This window comes from Amblyomma americanum, chromosome 6 (genome assembly GCF_052857255.1).
Source record: "Amblyomma americanum isolate KBUSLIRL-KWMA chromosome 6, ASM5285725v1, whole genome shotgun sequence".
Lineage (NCBI taxonomy): Eukaryota > Metazoa > Arthropoda > Arachnida > Ixodida > Ixodidae > Amblyomma > Amblyomma americanum.
The window spans coordinates 193038910-193062048 of record NC_135502.1 but is presented as its reverse complement, the minus strand read 5'-3'; positions in this window follow the sequence as shown (position 1 = coordinate 193062048).

Below are 23139 nucleotides of genomic sequence, written 5' to 3'. Positions count from 1 at the left end.
GATGCTGGAGCGATACGGCTCCTACTGTAATAACAGGAGTAGATTTTCTTTTAGGCCCGCTGCTTATGCGGAGCTGCCCTGCTGCCAGTGGGTCCTTCGGGACCGTGCACGCTGGCTTTTATATGCAGATCTGCTGATGACAGCTCTTGGGGTGGAGATGCGTCGATGCAGTGTGGTGTCATAAGTCAAATGCGGTAGTCAGCACAGTAAGATCCGACAGCGATACGGCTGCTACTCTAATAACAGGAGACTTTTCTTTTAGGCACTGCGTATGCGGTGCTGCCCTGGTGCCAGTGGGTCCTTCGAGACCGTGCACGCTGGCTTTTGTTGGCAGATCTGCTGATGACGGCTCTTGGGGTGGAGATGCGTCGAAGCAGTGTGGTGTCATAACTCAAATGCGGTAGTCGGCACACTTTAATATCCCAGAATGATACGGCTCCTATTCTAATAACAGGAGTAGATTTTCTTTTAGGCCAGCTGCTTATGCGGAGCTGCCCTGCTGCCAGTGTGTCCTTCGAGAGCGTGCATGCTGGCTTTTATAGGCAGATCCACGGAACAGATCTTGGGGTGGAGATGCGCCGAAGCAGTGCGGTCTCATAACTCCGATGCCGTAGTCAGCACACTTGAAGATCCCGGAGCGATATGGCTCCTATGTAATAACAGGATATCTTTTAGGACAGCTGATGATCCGGTGCTGCCTTGCTGCAAGTGTGTCCTTCGACACCGTGCACGCTGGCTTTTATAGGCAGATCCACTGAACAGATCTTGGGGTCGAGATGCGTGGAATCAGTGTGGTATCATAACCCAGATGCGGTAGTCAGCACACTTGAAGATCCCGGAGCGATATGGCTCCTACTGTAATAACAGGAATAGGTGTTCTTTTAGGCCAGCTGTTCATGTGGTGCTGTCCTGCTGCCAGTGTGTCCTTCGACTCCGTGCACGCTGGCTTTTCTAGGCAGATCTACTGATAACAGCTCTTGGAGTGGAGATGCGTCGAAGCATTTTGGTATCATAACCCAGATGCGGTAGCCAGCACCCTTGAAGATGCCGGAGCGATACGGCTCCTACTGTAATAACAGGAGTAGATTTTCTTTTAGGCCCGCTGCTTATGCGGAGCTGCCCTGCTGCCAGTGGGTCCTTCGAGACCGTGCACGCTGGCTTTTATATGCAGATCTGCTGATGACAGCTCTTGGGGTGGAGATGCGTCGATGCAGTGTGGTGTCGTAAGTCAAATGCGGTAGTCAGCACACTAAGATCCGAGAGCGATACGGCTGCTACTCTAATAACAGGAGACTTTTCTTTTAGGCACTGCGTATGCGGTGCTGCCCTGCTGCCAGTGGGTCCTTCGAGACCGTGCACGCTGGCTTTTGTTGGCAGATCTACTGCTGACGGCTCTTGGGGTGGAGATGCGCCGAAGCAGTGCGGTCTCATAACTCCGATGCGGTAGTCCTGCAGTCTTGAAGATCCCGGAGCGATATGGCTCCTATGTAATAACAGGATATCTTTTAGGCCAGCTGTTCATGCGGTGCTGTCGTGCTGCCAGTGTGTCCTTCGAGACCATGCACGCTGGCTTTTGGAGGCAGATCCAATGATGACATCTCTTGGGGTGAAGATGCGTCAAATCAGTGTTTTATCATAACCCAGATGCGGTAGTCAGCACACTTGAAGATCCCGGAGCGATACAGCTCCTACTCTAATAACAGGAGTAGACTTTTCTTTTAGGCCAGCTGCGTATGCGGTGCTGCCCTGCTGCCAGTGGGTCCTTCGAAACCGTGCACGCTGGCTTTTGTAGGCAGATCTACTGATGACGGCTCTTGGAGTGGAGATGCGTCGAAGCAGTGTGGTATCATAACAGAGATGCGGTGGTCAGACCACGTGAAGATCCCTTAGCGATACAGCACCTACTGTAATAACAGTAGATTTTCTCTTAAGCCAGCTGCGTATGCGGTGCTGTCCTTCTGCCAGTGGGTCCTTCGAGGCCGTGCACGCAGGCTTTTGTAGGCAGATCTACTGATGACAGCTCTTGGGGTGGAGATGCGTCGAAACAGTGTGGTATCATAACCCAGTTGCGGTAGCCAGCACCCTTGATGATGCCGGAGCTATACGGCTCCAACTGTAATAACAGGAATAGGTGTTCTTTTAGGCCAGCTATTCATACGGTGCTGCCCTGCTGCCTGTGCATCCTTCGAGACCGTGCATGCTGTCTTTTGTAGGCAGATCCACTGAACATATCTTGGGGTGGAGATGCGGTGAAGCACTGCGGTCTCATAACCCCGATGCCGTAGTCAGCACACTTGAAGATCCCGGAGCGATAAGGCTCCCACTGTAATAACAGGAGTAGATTTTCTTTTAGACCAGCTGTTAATTCGGTACTGGCCTGCTGCCAGTGTGTCCTTCGAGACCGTGAACGCTGGCTTTTGTAGGCAGATCCACTGATGACAGCTCTTGGGGTGGAGATGCATCGAAGCAGTGGGGTATCATAACCCAGATGCGGTAGTCAGCACACTTGAAGATCTTGGAGCAATACGGCTCCTACTGTAATAACAGTAGTAGATTTTCTTTTATGCCAGATGCGTATGCGGTGCTGCCCTGCTGCCAGTGGGTCCTTCGAGACCGTGCACGGTGGCTTTTGTAGGCAGATCTATTGATGACGGCTCTTGGAGTGGAGATGCGTCGAAGCAGTGTGGTATCATAACATAGATGAGGTAGTCAGCACACTTGAAGATCCCTTAGCGATACAGCACCTACTGCAATAACAGTAGATTTTCTCTTAAGCAAGCTGCGTATGCGGTGCTGTCCTGCTGCCAGTGGGTCCTTCGAGATCGTGCACGCTGGCTTTTGTAGGCAGATCTACTGTTGACAGCTCTTGGGTTGAGATGCGTCGAAGCAGTGTGTTATCATAACCCAGATGCGGTAGTCCTGACTCTTGAAGATCCCGGACCGATATGGCTCCTATGTAATAACAGGATATCTTTTAGGCCAGCTGATCATGCGGTGCTGCCCTGCGGCAAGTGTGTCCTTCGAGACCGTGCACGCTGGCTTTTATAGGCAGATGCACTTAACAAATCTTGGGGTCAAAATGAGTCGAATCAGTGTGGTGTCATAACCCAGATGCGGTAGTCAGCACACTTGAAGATCCCGGAGCGATATGGCTCCTACTGTAATAACAGGAATAGGTGTTCTTTTAGGCCAGCTTTTCATGCGGTGCTGTCCGGCTGCCAGTGTGTTCTTCGACACCGTGCACGCTGGCTTTTGTAGGCAGACCTACTGATCACAGCTCTTGGGGTGGAGAGGCATCGAAGCAGTATAGTTTCTTAACCTTGATGCGGTAGTCAGCATACTTGAAGATCCCGGAGCGATATGGCTCCTACTGCAATAACAGGAATAGGTGTTCTTTTAGGCCAGCATTTCATGCGGTGCTGTCCTGCTGCCAGTGTGTCCTTCGAGACCGTGAACGCTGGCTTTTGTAGGCAGATCCACTGATGACAGCTCTTGGGGTGAGATGCGTCGATGTAGTGGGGTATCATAACCCAGATGTGGTAGTCAGCACACTTGAAGATCCCGGAGCGATACGGCTCCTACTGTAATAACAGGAGTAGCTTTTCTTTGAGGCCCGCTGCTTATGCGGAGCTGCCCTGCTGCCAGTGGGTCCTTCGAGACCGTGCACGCTGGCTTTTGTATGCAGATCTGCTGATGACGGCTCTTGGGGTGGAGATGCGTCGAAGCAGTGTGGTGTCATAACTCAAATGCGGTAGTCGGCACACTTTAATATCCCAGAATGATACGGCTCCTATTCTAATAACAGGAGTAGATTTTCTTTTAGGCCAGCTGCTTATGCGGAGCTGCCCTGCTGCCAGTGTGTCCTTCGAGATGTGCATGCTGGCTTTTATAGGCAGATCCACGGAACAGATCTTGGGGTGGAGATGCGCCGAAGCAGTGCGGTCTCATAACTCCGATGCCGTAGTCAGCACACTTGAAGATCCCGGAGCGATATGGCTCCTATGTAATAACAGGATATCTTTTAGGCCAGCTGATGATGCGGTGCTGCCTTGCTGCAAGTGTGTCCAAGACCGTGCACGCTGGGTTTTATTGGCTGATCCACTGAACAGATCTTGGGGTCGAGATGAGTCGAATCAGTGTGGTATCATAACCCAGATGCGGTAGTCAGCAAACTTGAAGATCCCGGAGCGATATGGCTCCTACTGTAATAACAGGAATAGGTGTTCTTTTAGGCCAGCTGTTCATGCGGTGCTGTCCTGCTGCCAGTGTGTCCTTCGAGACCGTGAACGCTGGCTTTTGTAGGTAGATCCACTGATGACAGCTCTTGGGGTGGAGATGCGTCGAAGTAGTGGGGTATCATAACCCAGATGTGGTAGTCAGCACACTTGAAGATCCCGGAGCGATATGGCTCCTACTGTAATAACAGAAATAGGTGTTCTTTTAGGCCAGTTGTTCATGCAGTGCTGTCCTGCTGCCAGTGTGTCCTTCGACAACGTGCACGCTGGCTTTTGTAGGCAGACCTACTGATCACAGCTCTTGGGGTGGAGATGCATCGAAGAAGTATAGTTTCTTTACCTTGATGCGGTAGTCAGCATACTTGAAGATCCCGGAGCGATATGGCTCCTACTGTAATAACAGGAATAGGTGTTCTTTTAGGCCAGCTGTTCATGCGGTGCTGTCCTGCTGCCAGTGTGTCCTTCGACACCGTGCACGCTGGCTTTTATAGGCAGATCCACTGAACAGATCGTGGGGTCGAGATGCGTGGAATCAGTGTGGTATCATAACCCGGATGCGGTAGTCAGCACACTTGAAGATCCCGGAGCGATATGGCTCCTACTGTAGTAACAGGAATAGGTGTTCTTTTAGGCCAGCTGTTCATGCGGTGCTGTCCTGCTGCCAGTGTGTCCTTCGACACCGCGCACGCTCGCTTTTGTAGGCAGATCTACTGATAACAGCTCTTGGGGTGGAGATGCGTCGAAGCATTTTGGTATCATAACCCAGATGCGGTAGCAAGCACCGTTGAAGATGCCGGAGCGATACAGCTCCTACTGTAATAACAGGAGTAGATTTTCTTTTAGGCCCGCTGCTTATGCGGAGCTTCCCTGCTGCCAGTGGGTCCTTCGAGACCGTGTACGCTGGCTTTTATATGCAGATCTGCTGCTGACAGCTCTTGGGGTGGAGATGCGTCGAAGCAGTGTGGTGTCATAAGTCAAATGCGGTAGTCAGCACACTAAGATCCCAGAGCGATACGGCTCCTACTGTAATAACAAGAGTAGACTTTTCTTTTAGGCCAGCTGCGTATGCGGTGCTGCCCTGCTGCCAGTGGGTCCTTCGAGACCGTGCACGCTGGCTTTTGTAGGCAGATCTACTGATGACGGCTCTTGGAGTGGAGATGCGTCGAAGCAGTGTGGTATCATAAGATGCGGTGGTCAGGACACTTGAAGATCCCTTAGCGATACAGCACCTACTGTGATAACAGTACATTTTCTCTTAAGCCAGCTGCGTATGCGGTGCTGTCCTTCTGGCAGTGGGTCCTTCGAGGCCGTGCACGCAGGCTTTTGTAGGCAGATCTACTGATGACAGCTCTTGGGGTGGAGATGCGTCGAAACAGTGTGGTATCATAACCCAGATGCGGTAGCCAGCACCCTTGGTGATGCCGGAGCGATACGGCTCCTACTGTAATAACAGGAGTAGATTTTCTTTTAGGCCAGCTGCTTATGCGGAGCTGCCCTGCTGCCAGTGTGTCCTTCGAGACCGTGCATGCTGGCTTTTGTATCGGGCTTGCGTGATAACAAGATAACAATGTGCCTGACATGCGCAGTGCTTAAACCGCGCTATCACGAAGGCTATATATATCAATGCTCCGCAATAAACTTGCTCTTCTTGTTCTGGCCTTCATGCTGTCGAGTGCCGTCATTGCGAACTGATACATGGTGTCAGAAGTTACCAGTTGGGCAGGGCGTAGCTCGGAGGGCTATGGACCTGCTGAAGCCCCCGGAACCTTTGCAGCTCTCCGGTAACCTGTCGCAGAATTGGAAGCGGTTTAAGCAAAAACTGGAACTCTTCATCAAGGCGACCACGCCAAAGGACGACCCAAGAAGCGGAGCAGCGAAAGCTGCACTGCTGTTGAGCGTTGCCGGAGACGAAGCACTTGACGTCTTCAACACGTTTACGTTTGGTGAGCAGGAAGACAAGGAAGATTACGACACCCTGGTCCGGAAGTTTGAAGCATACTGTGCCGAGGTAAGCAATGAAGTGCATGAGCGGTATGTTTTTCGCTCGAGAAAACAAGAAGACGGAGAGCCGTTCGAAAGATTTGTTAGAGACCTCAAGAAGCAAGCAGCGCAATGCAACTTCGAAGGACTGCACGATTCAATGATAAGGAATCAGATCGTCTTTGGGACGAATAATTCCAAACTGCGTGAAAAAATGCTGCGGGAAAAATGCTTAACGTTGTTAAAGGCTGAAGAAATGTGCAGGGTAGCGGAATCAGTGGCACAAAGAAATCAGGTCTGGGCCAGGCCCGGTGCCAGCATTGACTCCGTCTCTCGCAGTAGGGCGTCGTGCCACCGCTGCGTAGAGCGGCAAGAGACCAGTGCAGTAAACGGTAGTTCGTACCGGTGCAAGAAATGCAACCGACGGCACGAGCCGAGGCAGTGTCCTGCTTACGGAAAAAGATGCAACACTTGTCGAAAGCTGCATCACTTTGCGATTTGTTGTCCGGCCAGGGCGCTCGTCAACGAAGTCGGCGCACAGTTCAATGATGAGTTTGATGTTCTTGACGTCTGCATCGACAGCTGCATTACTGGTGATTGGACTGTCGAAGCCAAAGTTGGGGGTCGTAAAGCATTATTCAAGGTGGATACCGGAGCACAAGCAAGCCTCTTACCATTTTCGATATACCACAAGTTGAAAACTGCCGAACTGAATCCTACGAGCTCTGTGCTGCGAGCATACAATGGAGGCATCATCACCAACTTCGGAACAACAGTCCAAAAAATAACCGTTGGAGATGCTGCAACTACAGTGAAATTCTACGTGGTGAAAAATGGACGTCGTGCAATACTGGGGCTTCACGCATGCGAAGCTCTAGGCCTTGTGCAGCGCACAGTGGAGACTGTCAACACTTCTGCTGAGTACGAAGCGATCAAGCACTTCAGGCACGTCTTTGAGGGTTTAGGATGCCTAAAGCAACCATACAGCATGGTACTACAGCCAGATGCTACCCCAGTCGTCCAGCCAGCGCGGCGGGTGCCCCTGTCTTTGCGCCAACCGCTTCGCGACGAGCTTCAAAGAATGGAGAGAGCTGGTATCATCACAAAAGAAGATGGACCTACAGACTGGGTAAGCCCTTTGGTTTTGGTCAAAAAGAAAGACGGCAGTCTTAGGGTGTGCATGGACCCGAGAAGGATCAATGAGCATATAAAGAGGCAACACTACCAGCTTCCCAGGCGAGAAGATATTGAAGCAGAATTGACCGGCGCTTGCTACTTTAGTTGCCTAGATGCAAACTCTGGATTTCACCAGATACCCCTCGACGACGCAACATCAAAAATTTGCACTTTTGCCACTCCTTTCGGTCGATACCCTTACTTGCGCCTGCCGTTTGGCATTTCATCGGCACCGGAAGTTTTTCACAAAATGCTGAGTCAGATGTTGGACGGGCTGCCAGGAGTACACGTGTATATCGACGACATTTTGGTGTGGGGCACTACACGTCAAGAGCATGATGAACGGCTAGTAGCAGTTCTGAAAGCTGCCGAAACAGCAGGATTGACACTAAACGCCGAAAAATGCAAGTTCGGTTTAACAGAGGTGCATTTTCTGGGTGGCGTTATCGGACAAAAAGGAATTTCCCCGAACCCGAAGCTTGTGCGCAATCTGTTGGAAATGCCAACACCAAAAAGCAAAACCGATCTACAGCGCATGTTAGGAGTGATCAACTACTTCGGAAAATACGTGCCAGTGTTGTCAGAACGAACAGCGATGCTGCGAGCGCTTATCAAACCGCAAGTCGAGTTCGAGTGGACCGAAAACCACGCGAAGGAATGGAAATGCATCACGCAGGCACTTGCGACATCACCCTTGCTAGCAATATTTGACCCCAAAAAGAAAACAAAAATAACTTGCGATGCGTCCAAGGACGGCGTCGGAGCGGCGCTTTTACAGTGTCACGGTGGTGACTGGCGACCGGTGGCATATGCTTCACGAGTCTTAACACCACCGGAGCAGCGTTACGCGCAAATTGAAAAGGAGACGCTGGGCATTCTGTTCGGTTGCGAGAAGTTTCATCAGTTTGTGTATGGACAGACGGTCATTATCGAGACCGACCACAAGCCACTTCTGTCAATCGCTGCTAAAGGAATTTGTGACATGCCCCCACGATTGCAGAGATTTTTTTTAAGACTTCTCAGATATGACTATGTTCTACAGTACGTTCCAGGCAAGCACCTGGTCTTGGCAGACATGCTCTCACGATCGACTACACCCGGGGGTGTCGACAATGCTGGTGCCACAGAAGACGTCGAAGTTCACGCACTACAGCTCCTGAACGGCATGGTCACGGTAACAACGCAGCAAAAACTGGCAAAGGAAACTGCTCGTGACTGCTACTTGCAGACTGTCGTCAGCAACTTATCAGCAGGAAACCCAATTCAAGGTGAGCTGAAGCCGTTTTCATCTGAACTGTCCGTAATCAACGGAATTCTGTTCAAAGGAACAAAAGCTGTCATACCGAGAAGCATGAGACAAGAAATGCTAACAAGAATTCATGCCGGCCACCTTGGCTTAAACAAATGCAAAGAAAGAGCAAGACTTCTCGTTTTTTGGCCAGGCTTGAACAACGACATCGCAGTGCTTCTCCAAAACTGTTCTACATGCAGAAAGCTCGCGTACCAGCAAGCCAAAGAACCGCTGATAATGCGCCCGGTGCCGCAGTGTGCGTGGTACAGGGTCGGAGCGGACATCTTTTGTTTTGGGGGAAATTCTTACGTTGTCGTATATGATGCTCTTTCCAACTTCCCAGATGTCGAGAGGCTTCCAGACACAAGTGCAAGAAGTGTTGTAGCGGCTCTCAGTGCTGTTTGCTCGATACGGCATTCCTATCGAACTGTGCACTGATAATGGACCACAGTTTTCAAGCCAAGAGTTCGCAGCCTTCGCTAAAGAGTATGATTTTGCGCACGTCACGTCTAGCCCACACTACCCGCAGTCTAACGGCCTTGCTGAAAAAGGTGTGCAAATTGTCAAGCGGATAATGAAGAAAACTCAAGACGCACGACACGACTTCTGGCTAGGCCTTCTGGCCTACCGATCAACGCCACTGATTGATGGTCAATCCCCTGGCGAGCTTCTTCAAGGCAGGCGCCTTCGATCTAATCTCCCCGATTTTGGCGGTATCAAGACTATCGAAGTCAAGAAGCACCGCCAGACGCCCAAAGGACAGCCGTTGCCTCAACTAGGTAAAGGTGACGTCGTCAGGCTGCGAGACACAACTTGGTCACAGAAAAAAAAGGTGGTTGGGGAAGCTGCCCCGAGGTCCTACCACGTTGTAACTGAAAGTCGTCGTGTTCTTCGGCGCAACAGGCGACACCTGCTTCATTCCAGCGAGCAGTATGCTGAAACAAGTGACGATGACACCGACGACGACTGCGCAGACGAAGCTGACCCAAATGCAAGGAACAGTCCAGGGAGTGTGACACCGCAGCCTTATGGCACTACAAGTGCAGCACCCCAGCAGCCTCCGGGGCTCTGTGACCAACATCTAGCCCACGGTGCCATGCCTTCGGCTTCGATTACCCATCCAGAGCAACCCAGAAGTGTCATCAGTCTGAGGAGGTCGACTCGTACCGCGAAGCCTCCCCAACGTCTTCGTTATGACGCTGCTTTCAATCAGTTATCATGAACTTGAACCACTGTCTTGTGCTAACCTTGGAAGGATGTATCGGGCTTGCGTGATAACACGATAACAATGTGCCTGACATGCGCAGTGCTTAAACCGCGCTATCACGAAGGCTATATATATCAATGCTCCGCAATAAACTTGCTCTTCTTGTTCTGGCCTTCATGCTGTCGAGTGCCGTCATTGCGAACTGATACAGCTTTTATAGGCAGATCCACTGAACAGATCTTGGGGTCGAGGTGCGTCGAATCAGTGCGGTATCACAACCCAGATGCGGTAGTCAGCACACTTGAAGATCCCTGAGCGATATGGCTCCTACTGTAATAACAGAAATAGGTGTTCTTCTAGGCCAGCTGTTCATGCGGTGCTGTCCTGCTGCCAGTGTGTCCTTCGACAACGTGCACGCTGGCTTTTTTAGGCAGATCTACTGATGACAGCTCTTGGGGTGGAGATGCATCGAAGCATTGGGGTATCAGAACCCAGATGCGGTAGTCAGCACACTTGAAGATCCCGGAGCGATACGGCTCCTACTGTAATAACAGGTGTAGCTTTTCTTTGAGGCCCGCTGCTTATGTGGAGCTCCCCTGCTGCCAGTGGGTCCTTCGAGACCGTGCACGCTGGCTTTTGTATGCAGATCTGCTGATGACAGCTCTTGGGGTGGAGATGCGTCGAAGCAGTGAGGTGACATAACTCAAATGCGGTAGTCAGCACACTTTAATATCCCAGAACGATGCGGCTCCTATTCTAATAAGAGGAGTATATTTTCTTTTAGGCTAGCTGCTTATGCGGAGCTGCCCTGCTCCCAGCGTGTCCTTCGAGAGCGTGCATGCTGGCTTTTATAGGCAGATCAACGGAACAGATCTTGGGGTGGAGATGCGCCGAAGCAGTGCGGTCTCATAACTCCGATGTCGTAGACAGCACACTTGAAGATACCGGAGCGATATGGCTCCTATGTAATTACAGGATATCTTTTAGGTCAGCTGATGATGCGGTGCTGCCTTGCTGCAAGTGTGTCCTTCGAGACCGTGCACGCTGGGTTTTATAGGCAGATCCACTGAACAGATCTTGGGGTCGAGATGAGTCGAATCAGTGTGGTATCGTAACCCAGATGCGGTAGTCAGCAAACTTGAAGATCCCGGAGCGATATGGCTCCTACTGTAATAACAGGAATAGGTGTTCTTTTACGCCAGCTGTTCATGCGGTGCTGTCCTGCTGCCAGTGTGTCCTTCGACACCGTGCACGCTCGCTTTTGTAGGCAGATCTACTGATAACAGCTCTTGGGGTGGAGATGCGTCGAAGCATTTTGGTATCATAACCCAGATGCGGTAGCCAGCACCCTTGAAGATGCCGGAGCGATACGGCTCCTACTGTAATAACAGTAGTAGATTTTCTTTTATGCCAGATGCGTATGCGGTGCTGCCCTGCTGCCAGTGGGTCCTTCGAGACCGTGCACGGTGGCTTTTGTAGGCAGATCTATTGATGACGGCTCTTGGAATGGAGATGCGTCGAAGCAGTGTGGTATCATAACATAGATGAGGTAGTCAGCACACTTGAAGATCCCTTAGCGATACAGCACCTACTGCAATAACAGTAGATTTTCTCTTAAGCAAGCTGCGTATGCGGTGCTGTCCTGCTGCCAGTGGGTCCTTCGAGATCGTGCACGCTGGCTTTTGTAGGCAGATCTACTGTTGACAGCTCTTGGGTTGAGATGCGTCGAAGCAGTGTGTTATCATAACCCAGATGCGGTAGTCCTGACTCTTGAAGATCCCGGACCGATATGGCTCCTATGTAATAACAGGATATCTTTTAGGCCAGCTGATCATGCGGTGCTGCCCTGCGGCAAGTGTGTTCTTCGAGACCGTGCACGCTGGCTTTTATAGGCAGATGCACTTAACAAATCTTGGGGTCAAAATGAGTCGAATCAGTGTGGTATCATAACCCAGATGCGGTAGTCAGCACACTTGAAGATCCCGGAGCGATATGGCTCCTACTGTAATAACAGGAATAGGTGTTCTTTTAGGCCAGCTTTTCATGCGGTGCTGTCCGGCTGCCAGTGTGTCCTTCGACACCGTGCAGGCTGGCTTTTGTAGGCAGACCTACTGATCACAGCTCTTGGGGTGGAGAGGCATCGAAGCAGTATAGTTTCTTAACCTTGATGCGGTAGTCAGCATACTTGAAGATCCCGCAGCGATATGGCTCCTACTGTAATAACAGAAATAGGTGTTCTTTTAGGCCAGTTGTTCATGCAGTGCTGTCCTGCTGCCAGTGTGTCCTTCGACAACGTGCACGCTGGCTTTTGTAGGCAGACCTACTGATCACAGCTCTTGGGGTGGAGAGGCATCGAAGCAGTATAGTTTCTTAACCTTGATGCGGTAGTCAGCATACTTGAAGATCCCGGAGCGATATGGCTCCTACTGTAATAACAGGAATAGGTGTTCTTTTAGGCCAGCTCTTCATGCGGTGCTGTCCTGCTGCCAGTGTGTCCTTCGAGACCGTGAACGCTGGCTTTTGTAGGCAGATCCACTGATGACAGCTCTTGGGGTGGAGATGCGTCGAAGTAGTGGGGTATCATAACCCAGATGTAGTAGTCAGCACACTTGAAGATCCCGGAGCGATACGGCTCCTACTGTAATAACAGGAGTAGCTTTTCTTTGAGGCCCGCTGCTTATGCGGAGCTGCCCTGCTGCCAGTGGGTCCTTCGAGACCGTGCACGCTGGCTTTTGTATGCAGATCTGCTGATGACGGCTCTTGGGGTGGAGATGCGTCGAAGCAGTGTGGTGTCATAACTCAAATGCGGTAGTCGGCACACTTTAATATCCCAGAATGATACGGCTCCTATTCTAATAACAGGAGTAGATTTTCTTTTAGGCCAGCTGCTTATGCGGAGCTGCCCTGCTGCCAGTGTGTCCAAGACCGTGCACGCTGGGTTTTATAGGCTGATTCACTGAACAGATCTTGGGGTCGAGATGAGTCGAATCAGTGTGGTATCATAACCCAGATGCGGTAGTCAGCAAACTTGAAGATCCCGGAGCGATATGGCTCCTACTGTAATAACAGGAATAGGTGTTCTTTTAGGCCAGCTGTTCTTGAGGTGCTGTCCTGCTGCCAGTGTGTCCTTCGTCACCGTGCACGCTGGCTTTTGTAGGCAGATCTACCGTTGACAGCTCTTGGGTTGAGATGCGTCGAAGCAGTGTGTTATCATAACCCAGATGCGGTAGTCCTGACTCATGAAGATCCCGGACCGATATGGCTCCTATGTAATAACAGGATATCTTTTAGGCCAGCTGATCATGCGGTGCTGCCCTGCGGCAAGTGTGTCCTTCGAGACCGTGCACGCTGGATTTTATAGGCAGATGCACTGAACAAATCTTGGGGTCAAAATGAGTGGAATCAGTGTGGTATCATAACCCAGATGCGGTAGTCAGCACACTTGAAGATCCCGGAGCGATATGGCTCCTACTGTAATAACAGGAATAGGTGTTCTTTTAGGCCAGCTTTTCATGCGGTGCTGTCCGGCTGCCAGTGTGTCCTTCGACACCGTGCACGCTGGCTTTTATAGGCAGATCCACTGAACAGATCTTGGGGTCGAGGTGCGACGAATCAGTGTGGTATCACAACCCAGATGCGGTAGTCAGCACACTTGAAGATCCCGGAGCGATATGGCTCCTACTGTAATAACAGAAATAGGTGTTCTTTTAGGCCAGTTCATGCAGTGCTGTCCTGCTGCCAGTGTGTCCTTCGACAACGTGCACGCTGGCTTTTGTAGGCAGACCTACTGATCACAGCTCTTGGGGTGGAGATGCATCGAAGAAGTATAGTTTCTTTACCTTGATGCGGTAGTCAGCATACTTGAAGATCCCGGAGCGATATGGCTCCTACTGTGATAACAGGAATAGGTGTTCTTTTAGGCCAGCTGTTCATGCGGTGCTGTCCTGCTGCCAGTGTGTCCTTCGACACCGTGCACGCTGGCTTTTATAGGCAGATCCACTGAACAGATCGTGGGGTCGAGATGCGTGGAATCAGTGTGGTATCATAACCCGGATGCGGTAGTCAGCACACTTGAAGATACCGGAGCGATATGGCTCCTACTGTAATAACAGGAATAGGTGTTCTTTTAGGCCAGCTGTTCATGCGGTGCTGTCCTGCTGCCAGTGTGTCCTTCGACACCGCGCACGCTCGCTTTTGTAGGCAGATCTACTGATAACAGCTCTTGGGGTGGAGATGCGTCGAAGCATTTTGGTATCATAACCCAGATGCGGTAGCAAGCACCCTTGAAGATGCCGGAGCGATACAGCTCCTACTGTAATAACAGGAGTAGATTTTCTTTTAGGCCCGCTGCTTATGCGGAGCTGCCCTGCTGCCAGTGGGTCCTTCGAGACCGTGTACGCTGGCTTTTATATGCAGATCTGCTGCTGACAGCTCTTGGGGTGGAGATGCGTCGAAGCAGTGTGGTGTCATAAGTCAAATGCGGTAGTCAGCACACTAAGATCCCAGAGCGATACGGCTCCTACTGTAATAACAGGAGTAGACTTTTCTTTTAGGCCAGCTGCGTATGCGGTGCTGCCCTGCTGCCAGTGGGTCCTTCGAGACCGTGCACGCTGGCTTTTGTAGGCAGATCTACTGATGACGGCTCTTAGAGTGGAGATGCGTCGAAGCAGTGTGGTATCATAAGATGCGGTGGTCAGGACACTTGAAGATCCCTTAGCGATACAGCACCTACTGTGATAACAGTACATTTTCTCTTAAGCCAGCTGCGTATGCGGTGCTGTCCTTCTGGCAGTGGGTCCTTCGAGGCCGTGCACGCAGGCTTTTGTAGGCAGATCTACTGATGACAGCTCTTGGGGAGGAGATGCGTCGAAACAGTGTGGTATCATAACCCAGATGCGGTAGCCAGCACCCTTGGTGATGCCGGAGCGATACGGCTCCTACTGTAATAACAGGAGTAGATTTTCTTTTAGGCCAGCTGCTTATGCGGAGCTGCCCTGCTGCCAGTGTGTCCTTCGAGACCGTGCATGCTGGCTTTTATAGGCAGATCCACTGAACAGATCTTGGGGTCGAGGTGCGTCGAATCAGTGCGGTATCACAAACCAGATGCGGTAGTCAGCACACTTGAAGATCCCTGAGCGATATGGCTCCTACTGTAATAACAGAAATAGGTGTTCTTCTAGGCCAGCTGTTCATGCGGTGCTGTCCTGCTGCCAGTGTGTCCTTCGACAACGTGCACGCTGGTTTTTTAGGCAGATCTACTGATGACAGCTCTTGGGGTGGAGATGCATCGAAGCAGTGGGGTATCATAACCCAGATGCGGTAGTCAGCACACTTGAAGATCCCGGAGCGATACGGCTCCTACTGCAATAACAGGTGTAGCTTTTCTTTGAGGCCCGCTGCTTATGTGCAGCTCCCCTGCTGCCAGTGGGTCCTTCGAGACCGTGCACGCTGGCTTTTGTATGCAGATCTGCTGATGACAGCTCTTGGGGTGGAGATGCGTCGAAGCAGTGAGGTGACATAACTCAAATGCGGCAGTCAGCACCCTTGAAGATCCCGGAGCGATATGGCTCCTACTGTAATAACAGGAATAGGTGTTCTTTTAGGCCAGCTGTTCATGTGGTGCTGTCCTGCTGCCAGTGTGTCCTTCGTCACCGTGCACGCTGGCTTTTGTAGGCAGATCTACTGTTGACAGCTCTTGGGTTGAGATGCATCGAAGCAGTGTGTTATCATAACCCAGATGCGGTAGTCCTGACTCATGAAGATCCCGGACCGATATGGCTCCTATGTAATAACAGGATATCTTTTAGGCCAGCTGATCATGCGGTGCTGCCCTACGGCAAGTGTGTCCTTCGAGACCGTGCACGCTGGGTTTTATAGGCAGATCCACTGAACAGATCTTGGGGTCGAGATGAGTCGAATCAGTGTGGTATCGTAACCCAGATGCGGTAGTCAGCAAACTTGAAGATCCCGGAGCGATATGGCTCCTACTGTAATAACAGGAATAGGTGTTCTTTTACGCCAGCTGTTCGTGCGGTGCTGTCCTGCTGCCAGTGTGTCTTTCGACACCGTGCACGCTCGCTTTTGTAGGCAGATCTACTGATAACAGCTCTTGGGGTAGAGATGCATCGAAGCATTTTGGTATCATAACCCAGATGCGGTAGCCAGCACCTTTGAAGATGCCGGAGCGATACGGCTCCTACTGTAATAACAGGAGTAGATTTTCTTTTAGGCCAGCTGCTTATGCGGAGCTGCCCTGCTGCCAGTGTGTCCTTCGAGGCCGTGCATGCTGGCTTTTATAGGCAGATCCACGGAACAGATCTCGGGGTGGAGATGCGCCGAAGCAGTGCGGTCTCATTATCCCGATGCCGTAGTCAGCACACTTGAAGATCCCGGAGCGATACGGCTCCTACTGTAATAACAATAGATAATATTTTTTAGGCCAGCTGCATACGCCGTGCTTCCCTGTTGCGAGCTGGTTCTTCGTGACCGTGCACGCTGGCTTTTGTGGGCAGATCTACTGATTACCGCTCTTGGGGTGGAGATGCGTCGAAGCAGTGTGTTATCATAACCCAGATGCGGTAGTCCTGCAGTCTTGAAGATCCCGGAGCGATATTGCTCCTATGTAATTACAGGATATCTTTTAGGCCAGCTGATCATGTGGTGCTGCCTTGCTGCAAGTGTGTCCTTCGAGGCAGTGCACGCTGGCTTTTATAGGCAGATCCACTGAACAGATCTTGGGGTCAAGATAAGTCGAATCAGTGTGGTATCATAGCCCAGATGTGGTAGTCAGACACTTGAAGATCCCGGAGCGATATGGCTCCTACTGTAATTACAGGAATAGGTGTTCTTTTAGGCCAGCTGTTCATGCGGTGCTCTACGGCTGCCAGTGTGTCCTTCGACACCGTGCACGCTGGCTTTTATAGGCAGATCCACGGAACAGATCTCGGGGTGGAGATGCGCCGAAGCAGTGCGGTCTCATAACCCCGATGCCGTAGTCAGCACACTTGAAGATCCCGGAGCGATACGGCTCCTACTGTAATAACAATAGATGATATTTTTAGGCCAGCTGCATATGCCGTGCTTCCCTGTTGCCAGTTGGTTCTTCGTGACCGTGCACGCTGGCTTTTGTGGGCAGATCTACTGATTACCGCTCTTGGGGTGGAGATGCGTCGAAGCAGTGTGTTATCATAACCCAGATGCGGTAGTCCTGCAGTCTTGAAGATCCCGGAGCGATATTGCTCCTATGTAATTACAGGATATCTTTTAGGCCAGCTGATCATGTGGTGCTGCCTTGCTGCAAGTGTGTCCTTCGAGACCGTGCACGCTGGGTTTCATAGGCAGATCCACTGAACAGATCTTGGGGTCGAGATGAGTCGAATCAGTGTGGTATCATAACCCAGGTGCGGTAGTCAGCAAACTTGAAGATCCCGGAGCGATATGGCTCCTACTGTAATAACAGGAATAGGTGTTCTTTTAGGCCAGCTGTTCATGCGGTGCTGGCCTGCTGCCAGTGTGTCCTTCGACACCGTGCATGCTGGCTTTTATAGGCAGATCCACTGAACAGATCTTGGTGTCGAGATGCGTGGAATCAGTGTGGTATCATAACCCAGATGCGGTAGCCAGCACACTTGAAGATCCCGGAGCGATGTGGCTCGTACTGTAATAACAGGAATAGGTGTTCTTTTAGGCCCGCTGCTTATGCGGAGCTGCCCTGCTGCCAGTGGGTCCTTCGAGACCGTGCACGCTGTCTTTTATATGCAGATCTGCTGATGACAGCTCTTGGGGTGGAGATGCGTCTAAGCAGTGTGGTGTCATAAGTCAAATGCGGTAGTCAGCACACTAAGATCCCAGAGCGATACGGCTCCTACTGTAATAACAGGAGTAGACTTTTCTTTTAGGCCAGCTGCGTATGCGGTGCTGCCCTGCTGCCAGTGGGTCCTTCGAGACCGTGCACGCTGGCTTTTGTAGGCAGATCTACTGATGACGGCTCTTGGAATGGAGATGCGTCGAAGCAGTGTGGTATCATAAGAAGCGGTGGTCAGGACACTTGAAGATTCCTTAGCGATACAGCACCTACTGTAATAACAGTAGATTTTCTCTTAAGCCAGCTGCGTATGCGGTTCTGTCCTTCTGCCAGTGGGTCCTTCGAGGCCGTGCACGCAGGCTCTTGTAGGCAGATCTACTGATGACAGCTCTTGGGGTGGAGATGCGTCGAAACAGTGTGGTATCATAACCCAGTTACGGTAGCCAGCACACTTGAAGATCCTAGAGTGAGATGGCTCCTACTGTATTAACAGGAGTAGATTTTCTTTTAGGCCAGCTGCTTATGCGGAGCGTCCCTGCTGCCAGTGTGCCCTTCGAGACCGTGCATGCTGGCTTTTATAGGCAGATCCACGGAACAGATCTTGGGGTGGAGATGCGCCGAAGCAGTGTGGTATCATAACAGATTGGCGGTGGTCAGCACACTTTGAAGATCCCTTAGCGATACAACACCTACTGTAATAACAGTAGATTTTCTCTTAACCAAGCTGCGTATGCGGTGCTGTCCTTCTGCCAGTGGGTCCTTCGAGGCCGTGCACGCAGGCTTTTGTAGGCAGATCTACTGGTGGCAGCTCTTGGGGTGGATATGCGTCGAAACAGTGTGGTATCATAACCTAGTTGCGGTAGCCAGCACCCTTGATGATGCCGGAGCGATACGGCTCCTACTGTAATAACAGGAGTAGATTTTATTTTAGGCCAGCTGCTTATGCGGAGCTGCCGAGCTGCCAGTGTGTCCTTCGAGACCGTGCATGCTGGCTTTTATAGGCAGATCCACGGAACAAATCTTGGGGTGGAGATGCGCCGAAGCAGTGCGGTCTCATAACCCCGATGCCGTAGTCAGCACACTTGAAGATCCCGGAGCGATACGGCTTCTACTGTAATAACAGGAGATGATATTTTTTAGGCCAGCTGCATATGCCGTGCTTCCCTGTTGCCAGTGGGTTCTTAGTGACCGTGCACGCTGGCTTTTGTAGGCAGATCTACTGATTACAGCTCTTGGGGTGGAGATGCGTCGAAGCAGTGTTTTATCATAACCCAGAGGCGGTAGTCCTGCAGTCTTGAAGATCCCGGAGCGATATTGCTCCTATGTAATAACAGGATATCTTTTAGGCCAGCTGATCATGTGGTGCTGCCTTGCTGCAAGTGTGTCCTTCGAGACCGTACACGCTGGGTTTCATAGGCAGATCCACTGAACAGAACTTGGGGTCGAGATGAGTCGAATCAGTGTGGTATCATAACCCAGGTGCGGTAGTCAGCAAACTTGAAGATCCCGGAGCGATATGGCTCCTACAGTAATAACAGGAATAGGTGTTCTTTTAGGCCAGCTGTTCATGCGGTGCTGTCCTGCTGCCAGTGTGTCCTTCGACACCGTGCATGCTGGCTTTTATAGGCAGATCCACTGAACAGATATTGGGGTCGAGATGCGTGGAATCAGTGTGGTATCATAACCCAGATGCGGTAGTCAGCACACTTGAAGATCCCGGAGCGATCTGTCTCCTACTGTAATAACAGGAATAGGTGTTCTTTTAGGCCAGCTGTTCATGCGGTGCTGTCCTGCTCCCAGCGTGTCCTTCGACACCGCGCACGCTCGCTTTTGTAGGCAGATCTATTGAAAACAGCTCTTGGGGAGGATATGCGTCGAAGCATTTTGGTATCATAACCCAGATGCGGTAGCCAGCACCCTTGAAGATGCCGGAGCGATGCGGCTCCTACTGTAATAACAGGAGTAGATTTTCTTTTAGGCCCGCTGCGTATGCGGTGCTGCCCTGCTGCCAGTGGGTCCTTCGAGACCGTGCACGCTAGCTTTTGTAGGCAGATCTACTGATGACGGCTCTTGGAATGGAAATGCGTCGAAGCAGTGTGGTATCATAAGAAGCGGTGGTCAGGACACTTGAAGATCCCTTAGCGATACAGCACCTACTGTAATAAGAGTAGATTTTCTCTTAAGCCAGCTGCGTATGCGGTTCTGTCCTTCTGCCAGTGGGTCCTTCGAGGCCGTGCACGCAGGCTTTTGTAGGCAGATCTACTGATGACAGCTCTTGGGGTGGAGATGCGTCGAAACAGTGTGGTATCATAACCCAGTAGCGGTAGCCAGCACACTTGAAGATCCTAGAGCGAGATGGCTCCTACTGTAATAACAGGAGTAAATTTTCTTTTAGGCCAGCTGCCTATGCGGAGCTGCCCTGCTGCCAGTGTGCCCTTCGAGACCGTGCATGCTGGGCTGGCTTTTATAGGCAGATCCACGGTACAGATCTTGGGGTGGAGATGCGCCGAAGCAGTGTGGTATCATAACAGATATGCGGTGGTCAGCACACTTGAAGATCCCTTAGCGATACAACACCTACTGTAATCACAGTAGATTTCCTCTTAATCCAGCTGCGTATGCGGTGCTGTCCTTCTGCCAGTGGGTCCTTCGAGGCCGTGCACGCAGGCTTTTGTAGGCAGATCTACTGATGACAGCTCTTGGGGTGGAGATGCGTCGAAACAGTGTGGTATAATCCAGTTGCGGTAGCCAGCGCACTTGATGATGCCGGAGCGATACGGCTCCGACTGTAATAACAGGAGTAGATTTTCTTTTAGGCCAGCTGATCATGTGGTGCTGCCTTGCTGCAAGTGTGTCCTTCGAGACCGTACACGCTGGGTTTCATAGGCAGATCCACTGAACAGATCTTGGGGTCGAGATGAGTCGAATCAGTGTGGTATCATAACCCAGGTGCGGTAGTCAGCAAGCTTGAAGATCCCGGAGTGATATGGCTCCTACTGTAATAACAGGAATAGGTGTTCTTTTAGGCCAGCTGTTCATGCGGTGCTGTCCTGCTGCCAGTGTGTCCTTCGACACCGTGCATGCTGGCTTTTATAGGCAGATCCACTGAACAGATCTTGGGGTCGAGATGCGTGGAATCAGTGTGGTATCATAACCCAGATGCGGTAGTCAGCACACTTGAAGATCCCGGAGCGATGTGGCTCCTACTGTAATAACAGGAATGGGTGTTCTTTTAGGCCAGCTGTTCATGCGGTGCTGTCCTGCTGCCAGTGTGTCCTTCGACACCGCGCACGCTCGCTTTTGTAGGCAGATCTACTGATAACAGCTCTTGGGGTAGAGATGCGTCGAAGTATTTTGGTATCATAACCCAGATGCGGTAGCCAGCACCCTTGAAGATGCCGGAGCGATACGGCTCCTACTGTAATAACAGGAGTAGATTTTCTTTTAGGCCCGCTGCTTATGCGGAGCTGCCCTGCTGCCAGTGGGTCCTTCGAGACCGTGCACGCTGACTTTTATATGCAGATCTGCTGATGACAGCTCTTGGGGTGGAGATGCGTCGAAGCAGTGTGGTGTCATAAGTCAAATGCGGTAGTCAGCACACTAAGATCCCAGAGCGATACGGCTCCTACTCTAATAACAGGAGTAGACTTTTCGTTTAGGCCAGCTGCGTATGCGGTGCTGCCCTGCTGCCAGTGGGTCCTTCGAGACCGTGCACGCTGGCTTTTGTAGGCAGATCTACTGATGACGGCACTTGGAGTGGAGATGCGTCGAAGCAGTGTGGTATCATAAGATGCGGTGGTCAGGACACTTGAAGATCCCTTAGCGATACAGCACCTACTGTGATAATAGTAGATTTTCTCTTAAGCCAGCTGCGTATGCGGTGCTGTCGTTCTGCCAGTGGGTCCTTCGAAGCCGTGCACGCAGGCTTTTGTAGGCAGATCTACTGATGACAGCTCTTGGGGTGGAGATGCGTCGAAACAGTGTGGTATCATAACCCAGTTGCGGTAGCCAGCACACTTGAAGATCCTAGAGCGAGATGGCTCCTACTGTAATAACAGGAGTAGATTTTCTTTTAGGCCAGCTGCTTATGCGGAGCTGCCCTGCTGCCAGTGTGCCCTTCGAGACCGTGCATGCTGGCTTTTATAGGCAGATCTACTGATGACAGCTCTTGGGGTGGAGATGCGTCGAAACAGTGTGGTATCATAACCCAGTTGCGGTAGCCAGCACACTTGATGATGCCGGAGTGATACGGCTCCTACTGTAATAACCTGTAATAACAGGAGTAGATTTTCTTTTAGGCCAGCTGCTTATGCGGAGCTGCCCTGCTGCCAGTGTGTCCTTCGAGACCGTGCATGCTGGCTTTTATAGGCAGATCCACGGAACAGATCTCGGGGTGGAGATGCGTCGAAGCAGTGTGTTATCATAACCCAGATGCGGTAGTCCTGCAGTCTTGAAGATCCCGGAGCGATATTGCTCCTATGTAATTACAGGATATCTTTTAGGCCAGCTGATCGTGTGGTGCTGCCTTGCTGCAAGTGTGTCCTTCGAGACAGTGCACGCTGGATTTTATAGGCAGATCCACTGAACAGATCTTGGGGTCCAGATAAGTCGAATCAGTGTGGTATCATAGCCCAGATGTGGTAGTCAGACACTTGAAGATCCCGGAGCGATATGGCTCCTACTGTAATTACAGGAATAGGTGTTCTTTTAGGCCAGCTGTTCATGCGGTGCTCTACGGCTGCCAGTGTGTCCTTCGACACCGTGCACGCTGGGCTTCATAGGCAGATCCACTGAACAGATCTTGGGGTCGAGATGAGTCGAATCAGTGTGGTATCATAACCCAGGTGCGGTAGTCAGCAAACATGAAGATCCCGGAGCGATATGGCTCCTACTGTAATAACAGGAATAGGTGTTCTTTTAGGCCAGCTGTTCATGCGGTGCTGGCCTGCTGCCAGTGTGTCCTTCGACACCGTGCATGCTGGCTTTTATAGGCAGATCCACTGAACAGATTTGGGGTCGAGATGCGTGGAATCAGTGTGGTATCATAACCCAGATGCGGTAGCCAGAACACTTGAAGATCCCGGAGCGATGTGGCTCCTACTGTAACGACAGGAATAGGTGTTCTTTTAGGCCAGCTGTTCTTGCGGTGCTGTCCTGCTGCCAATGTGTCCTTCGACACCGCGCACGCTCGCTTTTGTAGGCAGATCTACTGAAAACAGCTCTTGGGGTGGATATGCGTCGAAGCATTTTGGTATCATAACCCAGAAGCGGTAGCCAGCACCCTTGAAGATGCCGGAGCGATGCGGCTCCTACTGTAATAACAGGAGTAGATTTTCTTTTAAGCCCGCTGCTTATGCGGAGCTGCCCTGCTGCCAGTGGGTCCTTCGAGACCGTGCACGCTGGCTTTTATATGCAGATCTGCTGATGACAGCTCTTGGGGTGGAGA